The sequence below is a fragment of the Aythya ferina genome, assembly GCF_964211825.1.
Source record: "Aythya ferina genome assembly, chromosome: 1".
NCBI lineage: Eukaryota > Metazoa > Chordata > Aves > Anseriformes > Anatidae > Aythya > Aythya ferina.
This window is the reverse complement of record NC_140296.1, coordinates 163447645-163462236: the sequence shown is the minus strand read 5'-3', so window position 1 is coordinate 163462236 and position 14592 is coordinate 163447645. Positions and strand designations below refer to the sequence as shown.

General features: G+C 41.0%; 1 protein-coding gene across 1 annotated transcript in view; it reads left to right on the top strand.

Annotated features, from left to right (window-relative positions):
• Positions 1-14592, top strand: part of GRIN2B (glutamate ionotropic receptor NMDA type subunit 2B) — a 273763-nt gene that overhangs the window by 15209 nt on the left and 243962 nt on the right. The window contains exon 2 of the mRNA XM_084506008.1: positions 314-456. The gene's annotated coding sequence lies outside the window, so the exon portion shown is untranslated. The remainder of the gene's footprint in view (positions 1-313; positions 457-14592) is intronic.

Below are 14592 nucleotides of genomic sequence, written 5' to 3'. Positions count from 1 at the left end.
GTAAGACATTTCTTAGCCCCACCATTTAGACAATCACCCTTAGGATTTATCAAACAAGTCATTTCAAAACCAACAAACCTAATTTTTTAATTGAAGATGAGGAAACTGTACACTAAATGAAACACAAAGGCATACGCAGAACAGCATAGATGTAAAATTTGTGGTTAAATTTGTCTGCTGCTTTCTTGAATATCTTCTGTGGAATGTGATATCAAATGTGAACTTTCAGCTGTTAGCTTTTTGCTGAAATTGTGGAAAATACAGTGTTGAAAAGTGGACACTGACTGTATTTGTTCTGTTTGCTTCATGTAAGGTCTGCACTGAGGAACTTCTCAAAGGTGGTTTCCTTTCTTCCTCTTGGTGAATCTGAGATTTCTTTCTGAGGGTGAATGTATGAACCTTGCTTCTGAAAGGCAAGTATACACGACTGTGGAATACAGAACATAATCTTACTTGGTAAGTGAGATTACTTTGATGTAGTTTCATGTAGTTAGGTGATTTGTTATAAGACGATTTGATGTGGTTAGACGGTATTGATAAAATCAAACTAATCTTTCCATTAAAACACTGTAGCATGATTAGATGACAATGCATTTCATACAAAAGCAAATCAGTCTGTAGCATTTCTGAACTGCAGAGAAGGATAGAAACATTTGGAATGCACTTTTGAACCACAATGTTTTAAGTCTACTGTGAAACTATCAATCTAAGTTGATTGGTAGTTCTGCTAAGGTTTATATCATTATCACTAGCATACAGAGTCACATATGATGATGTTACTTGAAAATATCTTGTTTCTGGTCTTCAGATATCAATTATGGGTGATGATTCACATGATAGTTGAGTTGATCTAACTGCTTGTAGCTATTGAGAGGGGCAGTCCTGCTTTGCCTTCTTCTGCTTCCATATGTGCCTCTATCCCCATACTCTTGCCTGACTTTTAGTGATCTGAACACTCACAAAAACAGCAGAAAACCATTGTTGCTGTTCTGTCAGGTTTGTTTTCTGCACCTGAGCAAGACACACTGATTGACCAAAGGGCTAGTTGGATGCTGTAGGGGTTAGACCATATGGATTGGTATGGAAGACCGTATGGATAGGTGGGAAGGAGTGGAGCTCCCCTTTTGGAAGCAGCAAGCTCTTACACTGGCTGAGGTGTCTGATGAAGTCTCAGCCTGAGAGGTGCAGAGGGAGAGCACCACTCTGCCCCTAGACTGGGCTCCTGGTCCTCTGATGTCTCCCTCCAGCCCTGTGGGGGTACATGCCTGGGCATCCTCTGCAGTAGGATCACTGGTTCCTCTTCCTGGTGCTTGTGGATGTATGGGTACAACTCACTTGTCCCAATAGACTTCCCAGCCCTATGACTGGGTGGTTATGTTACACTTAAATGATGGAGTCAAAGACAATATACCTAGCTTGTGTGTCCATAGAGTTAGTTGGATGACTGTAATGCCCTCAAAGCTATTTCTTTAACAAAACTTCTAACAACTGTCATGAATACATTGCATACCACAAAATGGTCTTGACAATAATATTTGACAGTGGATCCCATGGTGGACAGTCACTTCAGAAGTACATGCGTTCCTGTAGTGGGTGAAAATTGTGAAAATGTGCTTGATTTTCTTCCAGATTTTCATGTGTCTTAAGTGCTTTGCAGTCATTGTTCACCTTTCAGATTGAACCTCAGACCATCTAGGCACAGCCCAACCAAATGCTTACGTTTATGGTGGGCTGAAGTACTACTGAAATCAAATAGTCTAGCTTGTAGTGTGCAACCATTTTTCTATACCTGAATAAGACTCAGATAGCTAGATTTTAAAAAACATTGGACACACTGAGGTGACAGACTCTAAATATAATTAGAGATATCTTTAGATAAAGTATGATTGTTCTTTTTTATTTTTATTTTTTATTTTTATTTTATTTTATTTTATTTTTTTACCATACATCTTCATATTGCTACAAGATGTATGTGTGAGGGTGGACTATCATATGCAGCATGATTTTTCTCTATTATCTTTGTACTCTTGCCATTCCTTTCAGTGATTTAGTGAGTTTTCATTCTGTGTCCTAATCTACATTGTAAATTTTTGTGGCAGGGACTGCCTTTTAATATATGCTTTTGCAGCAACACTACAATTAGATGTAGTTCTGACTGGAACACTTGGGGTCTGCCGTAAGACAAATAATTACTAATCATAATTACACACATACCAGCAATGTGCCTGACAATTCCATTATTTGAGGACTGGCTGATGTTCCAGTAAGAACAGTAGTTATTCCTTCTTTTCCAGTACCTCTTTTGTCCACATATAAGCAAAATCCACAAAATGACAGCAATTCAGGGAATGTTTAATCAGAACATTTTTGAGGTTGGACTTTTAGCAACATGGAAGCAATGTATTGAACAGATCTAGGGCGGCACAGAAAATGGAACAGGGCTGAGTGGTGAGATGCTTTACCAATGCTGCCATCTTTTGTTTTGTTTTGATATTGCTACTTAAAAAATAATTCCTGGGAGATATGATCAGGTTCTATAAAGTAAAATAACCCCCCTACAAACACCTGCAGTTATTATTATTTTTTTTTTTTTCCCCTTAAGTCTCTCAATTTTTGTGTAAATAAGCTCCTTCAACACATCACTGCATCACCCTCGAGCGTGGCTACGTGCAGTCTTTTATGTTTTTAATAACTTCATCAACTGGGTCACAGGAACAGGTTGTACTGAACTGCTGTCATTCAAATTAAAAATTAACACTGAGAAACAGAAGTCAAAGGAATGACAACAACAAATCTGTCCACTAGTACTAGATGCTTCTTGAACTCTTAAAATGTGTCTTCTATGGCTTGAAATGGTGATGGGAGTAAAGACAACAAACTCCTCCATTCTGAGTTTATGGAAATCAAGAACCCACTTTCTCTTCCCAAGCAATGGTTGATTTGAGATTTCTGTAAGATAGGGTTTTATCTTAATTTTCAGTTGGCGATTCAAAATGTTGATTCCAAATTATAATAATGTGTGGAGATTTTTGAGATTATTATTGTTATATATGGAGTGGTAATTCGTGTCAGAAAAATGGTTGGTATTAATAAAGAAGGGGGAGATTTGGGAATGTGGCAATGGGGGTCGGAAAGCTTCGTGGTTGGTGATAACATCAAACTCTTTAACGATGAGGTCATCAGGAATGTAAAGAGTTTAGAGGAAATAAAGTAGGGTGATTGAGGTGACGCCCTGCCATCTAGGATTGCTTGTTTTTCCCTCTGTTAAGGCACGGAAGTTGCGGGGGGGGGGGAGGGGGGATTGCTGGTTAAAACTGTTAACATTTATTGTTTAGTGTGGTTTCAAGTGTTAACGAAACGCGGGAAAAGCAATCACGTTTTGTTGCTTTCGGGAGCCTTGTGGTGGGCAGAGCATGTGCAGAAGAAGAGGGAGACAGTCGAAGCCGCTCCTGCAGTCTGGAACAAAAGGTTGCTAATGGTGATGGGGAAACCGTGAGCCTTTCACCCACAACGACCACCACAAAGAGAATTATAATATGAAGCGGGGATAGGATATCCATATGTATAGGCGTACTCGGGTTTCTTGTAAATATGTAACAGCTATGTCCTATATATATTTGGAAAGTTCGACAGTTGTGTGTGTGTTGGTAGAGCATAGACTCTCCACGCACCCAGTGCTGTTTACTTGCCTTTTATAAATATTCTTTTATGTTACTAAATTCAGAGTTGAGACTTCATTTATAACATTATTTTTTTAAAAATCAGGAAGTTTGTCATCGGACTATATCAATTTCTCATATCTGAATGAATTAATAGAAAAAAGTGATTTTGTAAAGGCTTTGGTTTTCCAGGAGTTTAACAAAATGGTTATTTCAGATTTAGGCTTACAATTATAATTGTTTTTTAGTCAGTGAACATGTAAAACTGAAATCTGAAGGTAACATTTTGAAATTATGGACATACTTTATTTCAATGGAACCCTACTGATTTTTTTTGTGTTTGCTTGTTTTAATTACAACCTAGTTTTGTCTGTGTTTTGTTGTATTTTGAAAATGAATATGGTTAGTTGTTGACTGGAATATGACATTTCCCAACGGCTCTAATCTTCTCAGCCAGAGGAAACTGAACTTTGTCCTTGTTTCTAAATATACTAACTCCTGGACAGATTGAAACAAGCTGGTGTGATTATAGTCCCTGTCTTGGCAACTGCATTTGGTATGTAAAGACAATTATGCCAGTCTAGCTATTTCCAGAAATGCTTTTTAAAATCCATTCAAAATATCAAAATTAATAATAAAAAAATACAGGTTTTAATTTGGATTTCTTCTGTTTTCCCTCTCATTCTTACAATACGTTTTAAATGAGGAACATTTTTTTTTCATGGAGGATAACCTTTTTATGAGAACTGGTTGTGATGTCCTATACAGCTCACAAGTTATGTGTTGTAGAATACTGATCTGGTTGGGAACAGACTTGATCACCCAGAAATATTTGGGTCTGTAACACAATTTCACATCTGCCCCCTCAAAAAAAAAAAAAAAAAAATCACTGTAATTTCCTTCTGTAACATTGCTACTCTGGAATTTTCGGGGTGGAGAAAGACAACTTTTTATTTTCATTCTTTTTTTTTATTGCTATTTTTTCTTGGACTTTTTCTACTTGTGGTGCTGTTGGCTAGGTAATTTATGGCATAATATCAGAGCCCTAGACAACTGTACTTGTTGCCAGAGGCTTGGCAATTGCATATAAGAAGTGTTTTAAAGATGTGTTTTATTTGAAATTACTTTGCTGTTCTTCACAGATGCAATCCTGCTGCCACACAAATTTATTATGGAATGGGAAGAGAGCAGTGGAGAAAACAAGGTGTGTGTTTATAAAGGCACCTGAAAAACAAAACTTTTGAGAAGCTGAAACCTGCTGGGGAAATAAATGGGCCACTTGCAGAGTCATACATTTGGACAAAAGATGGTGTATTCAAAGATTGCTATGGGCATTAGGGTAATACTTCAAAGGCTATGGTTAACATTTGCATTTGTACAAACCAAAGCAGTGCTCAGCAGATGTCTCCCACCCTGATTCTTCAAATGCACCGCTGCAGCCGGGGTTGTCCTGTTATCCTGTGATCTGCTGCTTAGTCCTGTGTCTTTCTGTGAACCTGTGCTGGTATCTGGCTGTATACTGCTGCCCCTGCATATGTGAGCACTTCTTACTGACCAGGTCCCAGTGGCCCTGGGGCTTCTCCATCACAATTCGGAGCAGGGCAATAGTTATTTTGATATAGGGCTCTTCAGAAATGAAACATTTTTTCTTGGTTGGCTTGTTTGGAAGAGAGCATGGAGAAGAAAAAAATGATGTGAAGCAGCAAGTAGAGCTAAGACTGTTTTTGTTTCATGGGATCTTGTTATTTAATAAAATGGATGAGCTTTCTAGGAAGCTCTAGAGACAACCCTGGTAGTTTTTAATCCCTTTTCTGATTGCTTCTTCTTTCAAATGGCAGCTCCCAGGTGCTCTCCCTTACTTCCTTTTATTTTAGGATGGCTCCTCACTGAAGCTCCAATTCAGGTCCTCAGCTGATCTTTGCTTGTATCTCTGCAGAATTTTCAAATCAAACTTGTTTTTCCTTTCCCACCTGGTTGCATTATTGACTTTCTATCTCTCTGCTTTTATACCGAGCAAGTGCATGCAGTGTTAGCAACAAGCTATGTGAACAGAATCTCTCTGCAGCAGCATTTTATCCACATTCCTGTACCCCTTTACTAATGGGAGTCCCCTTAGTTTTGACCAACATGTTAACACAGACTTAGCAGAGCATGACTGTCCTTTGCATAGGAAAGAAATGTAGGTTTTAAGTTTAAAAAATAAAATAAAATAAAATAAAAGAGAGAGAGAGGCACAAGAATGCTTGAAAAATCCAGTTTTACTGGAGTGCTACCTTGAACTGAACAAAAGAAATACGTTACATTAAAAAAAAGAAAGGTACATAGTCTAAACATCCCCAGGCCAAGCTGAAATTTCAACACAAGAGCACTGAGTGATGTTATGTCTGGGCTGCAAAGTCCTGCTGACATAGCCTTGTCATGCTGTTATGCAAAATTTCTCTCATTTCCATGTGGAATACCTCCATGGCAAAGGTGCAGCTACATAAGGAGGTTGGAACTGCCACCAATTCAGGGAGCATTCACTGCTTGTATGTAGGGTACCCAGTACTACCAGAGCCATGATGGGCTCTATACTACTCAGGCCCTCATTCAGGAAACTAGAAACTTAAGCAGGGTATAGGCAGAGTCATAGCTGTGGCAAACTAAAGGTAACTGCAGTGACAATTAACAGGAAAAAAAAAAAAAAAGTAGGTTTTTCAGTCTGTTATAAATGAAGTCTCAACTCAATCTGAATTTAGTAGTATTTATAAAAGAAATATTTATAAAAGGTATAAAAGGCAAGTAAACAGTGCTGGATGTGCAGGGAGTCTACGCTCCACCAACATGCACACACGAACATCAAACATTCTAAATATACAGAACATTGCTTTTACATACTAAATCTGAGTATATATACAATCAGAAAAGGTAACAAACAATCCTTTAAGTTCCATGACTTAACAGTCTCCATTTTCCATTCCTTTTCTTGATTACTAACAAGTCTCGATTTTCCATTCCTTTTGAACAGTATGTCTTGCTTTAAGTTGTCAAGCAACTGGGCCTTCGGGCCTTATGTATCCCATTCTTCCCAGATCGAAGAAAAGCATACCCATCTCCTTTCCAAGGCCAAGAGGGCCTGGGTCAAAAAGCACATCCAGGTCACCAGGGGGCGTAACAGCAAAAGCCTTCGATGCCTGTAGCAGCAGAGGGGCCAATGGCGTAGCAGTTGGATCAGTAAAGGAGCCCGCAGCTCTCTCACTATCTGGCAAACCACATGCTTCTGACTGTGGTCCCACATGTCTCTTTAAGGCCTCAAAGACTGCTTGCCAGGTGCTGAGCAATCCCACTGCAACCTTGCCATTTTTAGTTGCAGAGTCCCACACCTTGACCTCAGTTTGGTCCCATATTTCAGGCTCATAAACTGTCTGATTGTTAATAAGGAGAATAAGCTGTAAGGTTACCAGGACAGTCTTTGTTCCTAAGGACGTATGATTCCCCATAATGCGCAACTGCTTACCAGCGAGAGGCAGTTGAGTGCGTGGGTACGCTTCTCTCAGCTCGAGCTTCTTTCCAGTTCCGGTGCGCCATTTCCAGTGACTTTCTGTACAAGCTTCTCTAAGCGGTTTGCTGAGTCTGGCCGAACCTATCTTCATGAGGCAATCAATGTGCCTGTTCCCGTCCTGGTCTCCATTCTGCCAGCCTGTTCCTTTTCATTCTTTCTTTCTGCTTCTTTATTGATGACATAACTTCATTATATCGTGTTGCCTTTTTTTTTTATCTTGAGGACAGGCTCCCCTCTTATACCCTTCTCCCCACAGCAGTTCTTTTCAAAACAACTTTCAATTGGTCAAACAACTTTGAATGTAACAACAATAGCAAACACCCAGAAACTTCCATGCCTTAATGGCTGGAGAACAAGAAACCGGAGACTGCATGGAGTCTCCTGAATCACCCTTCTTTGTTCCCTCTAAACTCTTTTACATTCCTGATGGCCTTGTTGTTAAGAGTCTAATGTTATCATCAACCATGGGGCTCTCTGACCCCCATGGCCACACTCCCAAATCTCCCCCTTCTTTATTAATATCAACCATTTTCTCGACACAAATTACCGCTCCATATATAACAAGTCTGAACAACATTTTGATAGAGGAAAGATTCCACTGGAAAGACAAAGTGTAATTTTTACTTTAAAATGTATTTTACTCAGCTTCCTACAATCCTTAAGTCATGAGGGATGGGAAAGTGATGGTCCTAGTGGCAGCTGGCTTGGGGGAGAGTGGCACTGTAATGCCAAGCATATCAGAGCAAACCTCTGACAAATCAGTTCTCAAACTGTACTGAGAAATGGGGTAGTGTCGGCTGTAGCAAGCAAAGCGAGTGAGACAAGGACTTTTTACCTCAGGGAATCACGGGTATGTGTATGTGGTATATTGTGTGCCAGCATGAGTTTGTGATTAGCAGAAGTATGTTGTGTAAAGTTACCTGTAGCAAGCCTGTCCTGAACACAGGCATATTTAGTATGGCAGAATGTTTGCTTATTGGAAATAATGCTGCCAACCCAAACATACAGAAATCGAGTGCCAAGCCTCCTCCTCCCCCCCCCCCCCCCCCAAACAAAAACAAAAAAACAAAAAACAAAAACACAATATTATATATGGAGTGGTAATTCACATCGAGAAAATGGTTTATATTAATACAGAAGGGGGAGATTTAGGAATGTGGCCATGGGGGTTGGAAAACCCCATGATTGAGATAACTAATCACACAGAATCACAGAATTTCTAACATTAGACTCTTAACGATGAGGCCATCAGGAATATAAAAGAGTTTAGAGGGAACAAAGAAGGGTGATTCAGGAGACTCCATGCAGTCTCCGGTTTCTTGTTCTCCAGCTGGTTCTCTTGTTCTCCAGCCGGTTCTCTTGTTCTCCAGCCATTAAGGCATGGAAGTTTCTGGGTGTTTGCTATTGTTGTTACATTCAAAGTTGTTTGACCAATTGAAAGTTGTTTTGAAAAGAACTGCTGTGGGGAGAAGGGTATAAGAGGGGAGCCTGTCCTCAAGATAAAAAAAAAGGCAACACGATATAATGAAGTTATGTCATCAATAAAGAAGCAGAAAGAAAGAATGAAAAGGAACAGGCTGGCAGAATGGAGACCAGGACGGGAACAGGCACATTGATTGCCTCATGAAGATAGGTTCGGCCAGACTCAGCAAACCGCTTAGAGAAGCTTGTACAGAAAGTCACTGGAAATGGCGCACCGGAACTGGAAAGAAGCTCGAGCTGAGAGAAGCGTACCCGCACACTCAACTGCCTCTCGCTGGTAAGCAGTTGCGCATTATGGGGAATCATACGTCCTTAGGAACAAAGACTGTCCTGGTAACCTTACAGCTTATTCTCCTTATTAACAATCAGACAGTTTATGAGCCTGAAATATGGGACCAAACTGAGGTCAAGGTGTGGGACTCTGCAACTAAAAATGGCAAGGTTGCAGTGGGATTGCTCAGCACCTGGCAAGCAGTCTTTGAGGCCTTAAAGAGACATGTGGGACCACAGTCAGAAGCATGTGGTTTGCCAGATAGTGAGGGTGCTGCGGGCTCCTTTACTGATCCAACTGCTACGCCATTGGCCCCTCTGCTGCTACAGGCATCGAAGGCTTTTGCTGTTACGCCCCCTGGTGACCTGGATGTGCTTTTTGACCCAGGCCCTCTTGGCCTTGGAAAGGAGATGGGTATGCTTTTCTTCGATCTGGGAAGAATGGGATACATAAGGCCTGAAGCAAGAAAAGGAATGGAAAATGGAGACTGTTAAGTTATGGAACTTAAAGGATTGGTTGTTGCCTATCCTGATTGTATGTATGTATAGGCATACTCGGGTTATTATGTAAAGCAATGTTCTGTATACATGTATTTAGAATGTTTGATGTGTGTGTGTGCATGTTGGTGGAGCGTAGACTCACTGCACACCCAGCACTGTTTACTTGCCTTTTATACCTTTTATACCTTTTAGAAATATTTGTTTTATAAATATTACAAAATTCAGATTGAATTCAGACCTCATTTATAACAACAACAACAAAACAAAACAAGCAAACAAACAAAACCACAAAACAATACTGCCTTTAAAATGTTTAAAATTACAAGATTAAACCACCACCAACAACAACGTAAAGCAATGCATTTTCTGTTCTTTTTATCTGCTGTCTGCTCTTGGAACATTCATTGTCTGCTTATAAGCTCACTGCATTGTGATGAAAGCTAGGAATATGCTTAAAAATTAAATCTCAGACTCTTGGGTAATTACCTGATAGCCTCTGCAATATGTACAGAGCTATTGGGTAGCACAAGAGTTGTGCTGCGTTTGACTGCTCTGGGTTGTATAACTGGGGAGATCCTCACTTGTGAGCCACAAGAAAAGTGGATTTGAATGCTGGGTTGGGTCATAAACATATTTACATGTGTACAGTAGAAGACAAATCTTGATTAAGTTTAGAGGATATGTAAGATATTTAAGGATGTGGAACAGCTTCCTCTTTGGGTCTTATTAAGCCAGTTTAAGATGCCCTAGCCCCAGCTACTCAATTTCCTCCACCTCTGGAAACTTCTGCCTCCCCAACTGAGCTGATGGGATGGGAAGGATACTATAGCACAATGTCACATCACCTTTCCCTGCAGTTTAAGCTCAGGCAATGGACTTTGAACAAAGTGGATGAGGAACACTTGCATCTTCTGTCCTCTTGGTGGTAGGAGTGAGAATCCTACCTCACACGAGTGAGGAGAAGGAGGGTGATGTGCATCTGGAGAACAGTAATATCTTAAGTCACCTCCAGTTCTTTGTAGAATAAGCATGTGTCTAACCCAAGGCAAGGCTGTAAAGGTGCTGGTAATGTGGTTTGATATTACAGACACCGAAAGTTCCTGCCTCTAAGTGGCTTTCTGCTTTCTCAAGAGAGATTGCAGCACCGGGTAGTGCAGGAAGGAGTGTGCATGAAAAGCAGAGGATCAGGTGTCACCTCACCGGCATGTATTTGCTCTTCAGGCTGAGGCTGAGCCACAGAAACCATTTGGAGTTTTACCTCTGCATTAGGTAGGAAGCTGCATTCCAACAGAGTAGCAATGTGTCTTCTGCTCCATCACTGCTCATGTTTCTCCGTGATTAGATCCAGATGGAGCTGTCTCACACAGGGTTCTCAGGCTGGCTACTGCTGCTGCTGCTGCTTTGATTTTAATGCCCTGTATTTGGAGTCAGATCCTGATCCACATCAAAAAGCAAACAAACCCCAAGAGCAGGAGTGCAGATGATGTATTAATATAAGCTGTCTGGGTGTTTACTCCATTTCTGACATTTATGCAAGGCTCTTTCTTGTCCTGGGGATATTATTACCCAACATAAGTATTTAATGCAGTTGGTATTAGATTAGCCTTTTTATACTCATTGTAATTTTACATAATGCTTGCCTGACCTCACGTGCTGGGAATGATCACAGCAGTGTGTGTGCATGTGTGGGGATATGCACTGCTCCATCCTGGCTGTCCTGCTCCTGCCCTTCTGTCAGTGAGACAGCAAATGGCTGTCATGGTGGTCTCTCTGTCAGTCTCCAGGGTTTTTCAAATCAAGTTCCTGGCTGAGGTGGGAAGAAGGAAAAAATGCTCCTCTCTGATCCTGTATGGTAAAACCCAGAGGACTATGGAGACATACTGAGAAGCGCAGCCTAAATGCTGGCGAAAACAGCTGGGCAGAAAAAAATCACTAGGGTGAGGAAAACATCGCTTTCAAGACAGCTACATTTCATAAACTGAAAGTCTCTATGCATCCATTGCCATGTGACAGAAAACCACACGCTGCACAAGGCTCACACAAGATTGTTATGTGAGACGAAGACTCTTTAAACCTTTTTACCCTTGCAAGGAAGTATGAAAAAGGTTCCCAGGGCAAAAGTGTGTCATGAAAAATGTAGTTGTCTAAAATGAACACTTTTCCTTTTGACTTGTTATATGCAGTTAGATAAAGATATTGTTTCTAAATAATGTTACTGCTAAGCATTCAGGCATGTCCTGAGGAATTGGTAATATTTTTGTGATGCCTCAAGTGTGACCGGTGAATGTTCCTTAATCTGCAGCAGTGCAAAATTGCCTGTATGTAATGGGGAGGAAGGCTGATTTTTCAGGATGGCAGATGAGGAGTGCTCTTCTGTTCCGTCCCACCGGCACCACTCTGATGAGCCCATCAGAGCACTGAAGATGCATACAATGAATGCTAAGCACATCGTGCAAATAAGCACAATAATAATAATGTTGAAGATGGGAAATGAATAATTTCTCTAAATGAAGCTTGGGCAGGAATTCAGATAGAAAGTATGTAATTAAACCAAGCTGGAACTTGATCAAAATACTGAAATGGTACAAGAGAAAAAAAAAAAAAAAAAAAAAAAAAAGTTCTTTAATGAGTATTAACAGGAAGGACCTTGGCTTTTTATTTCATCCAGAAAGGAGACAACTGCTAGCGCCAGGAAAGGCTGGATTCCCAGGAGAATGTCCCTCTTACTCCCACATGCTTTTCTCATGGAGAATTGCTATCTTGTGCTGCCAGGATGATATCCATCAGTTCTGGAAGTGGGGCAGAGACTTTGGGGCTTAAACCTGATCTGAGAAGGGGAGGACTGCTGGCTGAGCTGAGCACAGCTGATGCTGCTCCTGGCTGAGGATGCAGGCAATAGGAATGTCTGGAGGCAGGTTTTAACACCCGATTCTACCAAAGTGGATGAAATGACTGTTTATGCCATCACACTCTCATCCAAACTCTGACCAGACCTGACCCTTGTTTAACTTGGACTCTCCCTTACAAACATTACTCGCAGTCCTGTGACAATCTTAGGAAAAAAGATGAGCAGCAAGGATCTTCACTCCATCACAAACCACAGGGACACATTTGCTAGTATGTGATAAAGACTCAAAATTGCTGCTGACTTCATGCCTAGTGGTTGCCTTCTCTTCTGCTCTGATGGCTGGAGGACATAAAGTATCCAGAAAGCACTTCAGTTAGCTGGACAATGGTTGAACTTTGGTTGTGTTTTTGTGGAGCTCTGTGCACAATTAGCCTAGCACAATTAACTGTGGCATAGTTCACTGTAAATCCTTACATTATAAATGGATTGTAATCACTACAATTCAGTGACTACTGAAAGGCAATTTGAAGACTAAATAAAGCAGGATGTTGAGATTAGAGATTGCAGCACTGGTCTTTTGAAAGGATTTGAGGTAAAAGGAGTGCGCACTACATGCAGTGCTGTGTAATGCTTATGAGGAGGCTGTGTGTGCTGGCAGGGACTGGTCAGGCTGCACATGGCTGCATGGGTTCATGGGGAGAAGGGAAGTTTAGGCCATCATTCCAGTGCTGGAGGCAAAGGAGGTGGGAATGCATCACCAGCTACATCATGTACCTGTAGTCAATAGTCAGAGATGGCAACCCTGCACCTTTTTCTTTAGAAGACAGATGGTGCTTAAAGCATGGTTTTATTCCACAGCATGAGTACAGTCTTGCCGCTCAATTGACCCTACCAAAGCTAGAGTGTGGCTTTGCCGTGCTCTTGACTCTGTTCTACAGCCACAGGGGTGGTGTTGTCTGTGTGAGACTCAGCAGGCAAAGAAGATTTTGCAGAGAAAGGTACTACTAAATGCCATAAAGCCAGATCCTCAGTGGTGTTAAGGTCAGTAATGTTATGGGAGCTTCTAGCAGTTGGCACTCTGTTGTGAGTACCCAGGTGATGATATAGCAGAGACCAATGCTGTGTGATGATTCAAAGATCAAAGCCGAAATTTGCTTAAGTGGTATATTCTTTATTGCAGCGCTGGATGCACGAGGGATCTCTCCACCTGTCGTGCATGTTCGAAGTAACAAACTATCTCATATTTATACAGCAAAACAATGAATATTCTATTAATTCCTATACATATTCATTACCTAAACCCGCCTACTCTCACTTCATATGCTAATTAGCGTATCAGTCCTTGCGCTTGCGCAAAGCCTCCCAAGAATTGTGGGCAGGGGTCTCTGGGACGTGGGCAGTGGTCTTTGGGAGGAAGACCGTAGGTCTTCCTCATGATGCACTTTTCACCTTTTGCTTCAAAAATGCCAGGTTGGATGAATCAGTTGTTTTCCAAGCTGCAGAAATGCTGAGTTGGCTTTTGGCCTAACTGAGGGTCAGCAGATAACGGGATGTCTCAGTTAACAAGACATAACAGAAGGTTGACTCAAGTTATCTCAAGTCTCAGCCTGACTGAGGGTCAACAGATAACGGGATGTTTCAATTAACAAGATGCTTCAACATAACAGAAGGTTGACAGATAACAAGATGTCATCTATTTTGTTCTCATTAATTTTTAACCACAAGATTTATTCTATCCTAAAGTGAGTTTATACAATATCAGTGACTACCTGTATCTGCTGCTGGACTAGGACGGAAAGGAATCAAACCTTTGGGAGCAAAGTTTTTCTGACTTGGGCAACCAAGGGAATGGCAGCTCAATTCATACAAACTACCCGGGGATCCCAGAATGGGAGCTGAGGTAGTTTCCTGTGGTGGCTTTCACTAGCTGTGGTAGCTTTCACTAATCTTTCCCTGAGTTACTGAGTGCAAGTCTATAATACAAGACACATCCAGCTTCCTTCCCATTGTGCCTTCGTGATCTGGGCTGTGCTGAGGCCTATCCATACTTAAGGTGCTATGAATCAGATCCAAACATGATTTAAGGTAATTTTCTTCTAATTCACAGTCAGGCAATGCAATAGACCTATCTTCTGAGAATCAGAAGTATTAATAACTCCCTTAGACGCAGTTTGGAAGCAAACGAATACCCATGTTTTCTGGTAAATTTTCAGAGTGTTATTTTATTTTATGGAGATGAACTCCATTAGCAGAACACATGAATTAAAACAAAAGCAGCTTATTTGCATTGT